Source organism: Ovis aries, chromosome 22 (genome assembly GCF_016772045.2).
Source record: "Ovis aries strain OAR_USU_Benz2616 breed Rambouillet chromosome 22, ARS-UI_Ramb_v3.0, whole genome shotgun sequence".
Lineage (NCBI taxonomy): Eukaryota > Metazoa > Chordata > Mammalia > Artiodactyla > Bovidae > Ovis > Ovis aries.
In genome coordinates, this window is record NC_056075.1 from 29,540,453 (window position 1) to 29,550,804 (window position 10,352).

The following is a 10,352-nucleotide window of genomic DNA, read 5'->3' on the forward strand; positions in this document are numbered from 1 at the left end:
TCAAAATACTCCAATACTCAAAAACTCTAATACTCTGTGCTGTTTATGGTTGAGAGGTAGTAAACAATCATGTGGGTAGTGGCAGGAGTATGGATAATCCTGTCACACAAGCTAGTTTCCCAGCAGAGAGGTTTGACCTGAGGCACCTTTGTCCCACCCAGGGCAGGGAATTAGCAGCAATTTATTGGTGCAACAAATGAAAAAACCCTTCACCAATATAATTCCTAACCAACCCACTATACTAGTAATTTCTAACTCCCCAAAAGAATTTGCCTTTAGTAAGTCTAAAACATCTCGTGCCTCTCAGGTTGGGAGGCTGTAAACAATCACATGTGGCTGGACGAACCTATACAGGTGGGCTAGATAACCTTCAGAGGAGTCCATAAGCTGAAACACTCTTGTCACGCCCAAGAATTTTTATTGCCTTGGAGCTGCACGTTTACTCCTTCTCCGAGAGAAACGGTTATGGGGGAGAGCCCCCCGTAAAGTCAGAAGTGTAGGTGAGAGCATAAAACAGACTCTGGTTTTGGGGTTAGATGCTCGGGAACAGGGGGTTTCCTGAGGCTTGATCACGCCTTTGCGTATGCCAAGCCTCCTTCCTCATGACCTTTGCCATGGGCGGAGTTCCTCACGCTGGCCCCTGGCACACATATACACTCATATTCCTACACACATATGCACACACATGTGAACACCTGCACACATGGAGATGTACATTCACATTCGACAGCAGGTAAGAACCCAGCCAGGGACTCTAATCAATTCCACCTCTTTTCATTACCCTTCCTGATTTCTGTCAAGCATATCAGTTCTAAATTTACACACTAGAGCTTTTCAGCCCAACTCATTTTCTCCCACAAACATTAAGTAATTTTTGAGAGGAAATTACATTACACTTTAAATAAAATAATTTCTTCCCAGACAGATCTCAGACTTCAGACATTTATAAGTTGATACTATATAATAGAGTAATTGTGTAATTAGGAATGAATTTTTCAAGTAGATAATTATTATGCTTAGAACATGTAAAAATGGCTTTTTAAAGAGAGATATAAAAAAGTGGTATTAAGAATTTTACTGGATCAAATGAAAGCTTCAAGTTTTATTGGAAAGGAATAAATGGCCCTAACCAGAACTGGTTTTATGAGTCTTTAAGTCCATTTTTAAAAGGATCAGACAATGAGTTTGGGGGAAAGTCTGATCTGGCTGATTCATTAATATACCTTTGCAGCATTAAGTTGGCCACAAACTGCATCAAAGCCCATGCCTGTTGGTGTTTGTCCTCCTCCCCTCCTTCCTCTGATATTAACCCTAGTTTCAGTTTGTCAATTGATATTTTGCCTCTCCCCAACTGCATCTCCATGCTAGTCAAAGATACTATCTCCTGTAGCCTCCTAGATAGTTCCCTCATCCATCTTTTTGCATATTTGTTTCATTTGCTTTTTCAGTTCAGTTAAGTTCAGTTGCTCAGTCATGTCCAACTCTTTGCAACCCCATGGACTGCAGCATGTCACACTTCCCTGTCCATCACCAATGCCCAGAGTTTGCTCAAACTCATGTTCATTGAGTTGGTGATGCCATCCAATCATCTCATCCTCTGTCATCCCCTTCTCCTCCTGCCTTCAATCTTTCCCAGCATCAGGCTGTTTTCCAGTGAGTCAGTTCTTCACATCAGGTGGCCAAAGCATTGGAGTTTCAGCTTCAGCATCAGTCCTTCCAATGAATATTCAGGATTGAGTTCCTTTAGGATGGACTGGTTGGATCTTCTTGCTCTCCAAGGTACTCACAAGAGTCTTCTCCAACGCCATAGTTCAAAAGCATCAATTCTTTGGTGCTCAGCTTTCTTTATGGTCCAACTCTCACATCCATACACAACTACTAGAAAAACCATAGCCTTGACTAGACAGACCTTTATTGGCAAAGTAATGTCTCTGATTTTTAATATGCTGTCTAGGTTGTTCATAGTTGTCCTTCCAAGGAGCAAGCATCTTTTAATTTCATGACTGCAGTCACCATCTGCACTGATTTTGGAGCCCAAGAAAACAGTCTGTCACTGTTTCCATTGTTTCCCCATCTATTTCCCATGAAGTGATGGGACCAGATGCCATGATCTTAGTTTTTTGAGAGCTGCGTTTTAAGCCAGCTTTTTCACTCTCCTCTTTTACTTTCATCAAGAGGCTAATTAGTTCCTCTTCACTTTCTGCACAAGGGTGGTATCATCTGCATATCTGAGGTTATTGACATTTCTCCCAGCAGTCTTAATTCCAACTTGTGCTTCATTTAGCCCAGTATTTCACATGATGTACTCTGCATATAACTTAAATAAGCAGGGTGACAATATGCAGCCTTGAAGTTCTCTTTTCCAAAATTGGAACCAGTCTGTTGTTCCACGTATGCTTCTAACAGTTGTTTCTTGACCTGCAAACAGATTCTCAGGAGGCAGGTAAGGTGGTTTAGTATTTCCATCTCTTTAAGAATTTTCCACAGTTTGTTGCGATCCACACAGTGAAAGGCTTTAGCATAGTCAATGAAGCAGATGTTTTTCTGGAATTTCCTTGCTTTCTCTATGATCCAATGGATGTAGGCAATTTGATCTCTGGTTCCTCTGCTTTCTCTAAATCCAACTTGAACATCTGGAAGTTCTTGGTTCATGTACTGTTGAAGCCTACCTTGGAGAAATTTTTGCATTACTTCGCTAGCATGTGAGATGAGTGCAATTGTGCAGTTAAATTTACATAACATAAAACAAACCATTTTAAAGGGCACAATTCAGAAGTAGCATTGGGCCACTTATAATACTGCAAAACTATCACCTCCAGCAAGTTCCAGAACATTTTCATCACTTCAAACAAAAGCTCCATACCCATTAAGCAGTTAGTCCCATTCTCTGGCAACTACCAATCTTCTTTCTGTCTCTATGGATTTACCTATTCCGGATATTGAATATAAATGGAATCATACAATTTATGACTTTTGGTGTCTGGATTCTTTATTTAATATAATGTATTTGAGACTTATCTATGTCATAGCACATTTAAGTACTCCATTTATTTTTATGGGTGAAGAGTATTCTATACTATGTATATACCAAAACTGATTTACCCATTAATCTGTTGATGGACATTTGGTTTGCAAGGGTACCACATTCTGACTATTATAAATAGTGCTTCTATGAACATTCATATACATGTACTTGCTTGAATATGTGTTTTCAATTCTTTTGTACATATACCTAGGATTTTGGGGGGCTCCAAAATCACTGTGAACGGTAATAGCAGCCAAAATTAAAAGACACTGTCTCCTTGGAAGGAAGGTATAGCAAATCTAGACAGCGTATTAAAAACAGGGACATCACTCTGTTGACAATGGTCTGCTATGACAAGTGCATTCTCTTGGAAAAACTCTATTAGCCTTTGCCCTGCTTCATTCTCTACTACAAGGTCAAATTTGCCTGTTACTCCAGATGTTTCTTGACTTCCTACTTTTGCATTCCAGTCCCCTATAATGAAAAGGACATCTTTTGGGGGTTTTAGTTCTAGAAGGTCTTGTAGGTCTTCATAGAACCGTTCAACTTCAGCTTCTTCAGAAATAATGTTCAGGGCATAGACTTGGATTGCCATAATATTGAATGGTTTTCCCTGGAAACCAACAGAGATCATTCTGTCGTTTTTGAAATTACATCCAAGTACTGCATTTCAAACTCTTTTATTGACTATGATGGCTACTCCATTTCTTCTAAAGGATTCTTTCCCGCAGTAGTAGATATAATGGTCATCTGAGTTAAATTCACCCATTCTAGTCCATTTTAGTTCACTGATTCCTAAAATGTCAACATTCACTCTTGCCATCTCCTGCTTGACCACTTCCTATTTGCCTTGATTCATAAATCTAACATTCCAGATTCCTATGCAATATTGTTCTTTACAGCATCGGACTTTGCTTCTATCACCAGTCACATGCAAATCTGGGTGTTGTCTTTGCTTTGGCTCCATCTCTTCATTATTACTGGAGTTATTTCTCCACTGATCTCCAGTAGCATAATGGGCACCTACTGATATGGGGAGTTCATCTTTGAGTGCCCTATCTTTTTGCCTGTTCATGGGGTTCTCAAGGCAAGACTACTGAAGTGGTTTGCCATTCCCTGCTCCAGCAGACCACGTTTCGTCAGAATGCTCCACCATGACCCATCCCTTTTGGGTGGTCCTACATGGCATGGCTCATAGTTTCATTGAGTTAGACAAAGCTGTGGCCCATGTGATCAGATTGGTTAGTTTTCTGTGATTGTGGTTTTCAGTCTTTCTGTCCTCTGATGGAGAAAGATAAGAGGCTTATGGAAGCTTCCTGATGGGAGAAACTGACTGAGGGGGAAACTGGGTCTTGTTCTGATGGGTGGGGCCATGCTCAGCAAATCTTTAATCCAATTTTCTGTTGATGGATGGAGCTGTGTTCCCTCCTTGGCTTGACATAGTTTTGCCAAGAGAAGGCACTGGTCATAGCAAACACCCTCTTCCAACAACATAAGAGAAGACTCTATACATAGACATCACCAGATGGTCGAAACTGAAATCAGATTGATTATATTATTTGCAACCAAAATGGAGAAGCTTTATACAGTCAGTAAAAACAAGACCAGGAGCTGGCTGTGGCTCAGATCATGAACTCCTTATTGCCAAATTCAGACTTAAATTGAAGAAAGTAGGGAAAACCACTAGACCATCCAGGTATGACCTAAATCAAATTCCTTACGATTATACAGAAGTGAGAAATAGATTCAGGGGACTAGATTTGATAGACAGAGTGCCTGATAATCTATAGATGGAGGTTCATGACATTGTACAGGAGACAGGGATCAAGACCATCCCCAAGAAAAAGAAATGCAAAAAATGGCTGTCTGAGGAGGACTTACAAATAGCTGAGAAAAGAAGAGAAGCAAAAAGCAAAGGAGAAAAGGAAAGATGTACCACTTGAATGCAGAGTTCCAAAGAATAGGAAGGAGAGATAAGAAAGCCCTCCTCAGTAATCAGAAGAAATAGAGGAAATATAAGAATGGGAAATAAAGAAATAAAGGAAAACAATAGGACATGAAAGACTAGAGATCTCTTCAGGAAAATGAGAGATACCAAAGGAACATTTCATATAAAAATGGGCTCAATAAAGGACAGAAACTGTATGGACCTAACAGAAGCAGAAGATATTAAGAAGAGGTGGCAAGAATACACAGAAGAACAATACAAAAAAGATCTTCATGACCCAGATAATCATGATGGTATGATCACTCACCTAGAGCCAGACATCCTGGAGTGCAAAGTCAAGTGGGCCTTAGGAAGCATCACTATGAACAAAGCTAGTGGAGGTGATGAAATCTCAGTTGAGCTACTTCAAATCCTGAAAGATGATGCTGTGAAAGTGCTGCACTCAATATGCCAGCAAATTTGGAAAACTCAGCAGTGGCCACAGGACTGGAAAAGGTCAGTTTTCATTCCAATTCCAAAGAAAGCCAATGCCAAAAATGCTCAAATTACCACACAATTACACTCATATCACACACTAGTAAAGTAATATTCAAAATTCTCCAAGCTAGGCTTCACCAATATGTGAACTGTGAACTTCCAGATTTTCAAGCTGGTCTTAGAAAAGGCAGAGGAACCAGGGATCAAATTGCCAACATCTGATGGATCATCGAAAAAGCAAGAATTCCAGAATAAAATCTATTTCTGCTTTATTGACTATGCCAAAGCCTTTGACTGTGTGGATCACAATAAACTGTGGAAAATTCTTCAAGAGATGGAAATATCAGACCACCTGACCTGCCTCTTGAGAAATCTGTATGCAGGTCAGGAAGCAACAGTTAGAACTGGACATGGAACTACAGACTGGTTCCCAATAGGAAAAGGAGTGTGTCAAGGCTGTATACTGTCACCCTGCTTATTTAACTTATATGCAGAGTACATAATGAGAAATGCTGGGCTGGAAGAAGCACAAGCTGGAATCAAGATTGCCGGGAAAAATATCAATAACCTCAGATATGCAGATGACACCACCCTTATGGCAGAAAGCATAGAAGAACTAAAGAGCCTCTTGATGAAAGTGAAAGAGGAGAGTGAAAAAGATGGCTTAAAGCTCAACAATAAGGAAACTAAGATCATGGCATCTGGTTCCATCACTTCATGGCAAATAGATGGAGAAACAGTGGCTGACTTTATTTTGGGGGGCTCCAAAATCACTGCAGATGATGACTGCAGCCATGAAATTAAAAGACACTTACTCCTTGGAAGGAAAGTTATGACCAACCTAAACAGCATATTAAAAAGCAGAGTCCTTTGTCAACAAAGGTCCGTCTAGTCAAGGCTATGGTTTTTCCAGTAATCATGTATGGATGTGAGAGTTGGACCATAAAGAAGGTTGAGGAAAGAAGAATTGATGCTTTTTAATTGTGGTGCTAGAGAAGACTCTTGAGAGTCCCTGGACAGCAAGGAGATCAAACCAGTCTATCCTAAGGGAAATCAACCTTGAATATTCACTGGAAGAGCTGTTGCTGAAGCCAAAGCTCCAATACTTTGGTCACTTGATGTGAAGAGCCCATTCATTGGAAAGGACACTGATGCTGGGAAAGATTGAGGGAAAGAAGAGAAGGTGGCAGCAGAGGATGGGATGGCTAGATAGCATCACTGACTCAATGGACATGAGTCTGAGCAGCCTCTGGGAGATAGTGAAGGACAGAGAAGCCTAGTGCACTGTAGTTCATGGGGTTGCAAAGAGTCAGACATGAACAACAACGACAAGAATTGCTAAGTCACATGGCAATTCTATGTTTACCTTTTTCAGGAGCTACCAGATGGTTTTGAACAGCTACTGCACCATTCTATATTCTCAACAGCAATGAACAAGTGTTCCAATTTCTTCTCATCCTCAACAACTGGTTAGGTATTGCCATCCTAGTGGGTATGAAGTAGTTTCTCACTATGATTTTTCTTTTAATTTGCATTTACCTAATTACTAAAGTATTCTTGCCTGGAGAGTTCCATGCCTGGGCGTACCTGTGCTAAGTTGCTTCAGTCGTGTCCAACTCTTTACAACCCTATGGATATAAGGACTCCTCTGTCCTTAGGATTCTCTAGGCAAGAATACTGGCATGGATTGCCACTTCCTTCTTCAGGAGATCTTCCCGACCCAGGGATTGAACCTGGGTGTCTTACATCTCCTGCATTGGCAGTCTGGTTCTTTACCACTAGTGCCACCTGGGAATCCTCCATGCCTGGGAGAAGAGATATTTTCATGGGATCTGTTCTGAAGAAAGATTGGAGTGATTTTTCTTGTTGTGGCATTCAATCCTGGTTCTCTAGTGTCCTAGAGATTCTGAAACAGCAGTATTCTTGAATAAATTCTTTTCCTGCTCAGATTAAGCAAAGGTGATGACCATCCTTTGCAACTGAGACATTTTACAGGCATGCTGCCCTTACAGAGCTCACATTCTAGAACAAGAATAGATTAACTACTGCCCGTGGGCCCTCTGTCTTAAAATTTTATTGGAACACTACTAGGCCCATTCATTTCACATGGTCTATGGTTGCTTTGGAGTTACAATAGCAGAGTTGAGCAGTTGACACAAAAACAATGTTTGGTCTCTAACTCTTTACAGAAAGAATATACAGATACCTGACCTAGAAAGCAACAAATGCAAATAAAATGTAATTGTAATATTATATCTTTCAAGCTTTTATTAAGACCTGTTTTGAAGTGATCCATATTTTTACTTGTATCATCTCTTAAAGTGGCAAATTTTATGGTAAGAGATCCTAGAGGCTTTCAAAAAAATGTGTATCATATGACATAATTCCCTGGACATGGCACTTGCTATATGAAATGAGATTTTCTTTTATTTGTTATAAATTTGTCTTAAAGAAGGAGATCCCTCTTTATTAAATTTGTCTTAAAAGAAGAGGTACTTTTTTAATTAGCCTAGAAATGGGAAAATTAATGGAGAAGCTTATTTTCTCCTAGTATTGACTTTTGATATTATCATAGACCCTTAAGGTTATAAGTAATCCTACAGTTTACCTTATGGTTTTCTAACACTTGAATCTCCTTCACAGTAAGTTACCACAATGCTTTTGAATTTTCTAGTGACAGAAAACTCACCAATTCTCAAAGAAAACTGTCTCCTTTTGGCCAGTCCTCACTGAAACCAGGCATGTCATTAAGTTAAAATTTGTTCCTTCACCAGTACCTCAAAAGAATATTTAATTCCTCTCCCACATTAGTGCATTTACATATTTGACAATCGCTACTCTGCTTTCCTGACATTTTTAAAACAAATTTTACTTGGAACAATGTAACAATCGTAACAGATTTATCAAAGGTCTTATCCACATTTTCTCATTAACATCTCACAGTGACACTGTGAGGACCATATTGTCATCCCTATCAGACAACTTTTCCAGTCCAAATTCACACTGGTAAGTGATATAGCTGAGCTTCACATGGTTTTCCATCATGGCAACAACATGTTGATTTGTCTCATGAGCTTTTCATTTGGCAAACCACATTTTATACCTTTAAAAGCTCTCCTTTTCCATGGTTCCTGCCCTCTCTTACCATTTGCGTTCTAAGATATTCCCATTCTCTCTACACACACACACACACACACACATACACAACTACCTTGTTTCTGATAATATCACGTCCTCATAGAACAACTAGAAAACCCTCTCCGTCTTCTACCTACTGCTTCCATTCCCAGTATGTCCTTTGAGTTACCCCACCCACACACATCATTTTAATTTTAATGATGTCATTGCTATGCCCAGTAAGCAGTGCCTATTGTGTCAGTGGTTTTGTCCCTTACTGTTTGACATTAGGCAATTATATTTCAGACCATATGACCTCTTGATTGCTTCTCACCTTCTGAGCCTTAATAAAATGGATACAATATCTATGTTCTGAGCAGAGTAAGAGTTAATTTAAATACTTATATAAAGTGCTAATGAATGAGAAAAGAACATTATTACTATAAATACACTTGAAAAATACAACCAAATCTTTCTCATAGACATTTCTGCTGGAAGAAAAGTTTATAATTCTACAGTGATCAAGATAAGGCATTAACATAAGCCATCTAGCACCAAAATTTATTTTTATCTACTATTGGAACAAAGATTTAAACTCTTGAAGAATAGATTGAAGATGAAATGCATTAAAAATAGCACTTAACACATCAATTCTAAGCAATTAGATTCAGGGCAGGAGATTCTTTTCATTATAAAGATAAGCCAAGATACAAACAAAGTCTTTTCTGTATCAAATTTATGTCTTTAATCCTAAAGATTGGAAAACTCTCCACCAGAGTCCAAAAAGCTCTTTTAACTGCACAAGGCATTGTGCATGCTAAGATAATTTGGAGATGCTGTGTCATTAGAGACATTAAGAAAAATTTGACAACCAGAGAAATGACCAAATCAAAACTAAACACTTTGTTAAACTGAGACTTAGATTTTACCAGTAGGTTGAAAATTAGGTAACACTAAAAGGATGACTACAGGAAATGTGTTTAATTTCTATAAACCTGAGTTATGTTATCTATAAAATTAAGAGATCTAGCTCAATTGTTGTAAAAGTCAAATAAAAAAACTTACATGACATGCAAGGGCAAGTACTCATTAACTGGTAGCTGTAAATGGGAAGTGGTAAAATGCAGTGGTCACAGGGGTTATATGTCTTATAGCTGTGTGACCTTACTCAAGTTGCTTGCCTTGACCAACCTATGCCTTAGTTTTCACATGTGCAAAATAAGAATACTGCTGCTTATCTCATACAGTAGTTAAGGGAATTAAACTAGGCAGTATAAGTAAAATACCTAGGGTAGTGCCTGATGCATTGTGAGCATTCAGTCAATATCAGTTATTGTTATATCATCATCACCATCATCATTGCATCAAAAATACATTTTTCCCTTATCAGGGCACATCAGTCAAATACCTGAGTCTCTGCAAAATAAGATTTTTGATTTAAGCTTTTAAAAGACAGGAAGCAGAAGTTAAAACTATTGCTGAGATTAAAATTCTCTCTTTCAGAGAAAAGTCACAGTGCCCTCATAAACCATTTCCAAAGCTGCTGTTTATATCCTGGCCTCCAAACCCCAGACACTGCCTTATTAGTTGGATCCCATATTTTCTTCGATGCCCTACATTGAGACTGAAGCAGTCATATAAATCTCTCAGAATGAGAAGGCTATACAGTAATGGCATCTCTTGTATTTGTTGAAATAGTCACTTTAGCCAATTTTAATATAAGATCCTAAATTGCTCATGTTTTCCTAAGTGATATTTGATGGCAAGATTAATGTCTGCATGAAC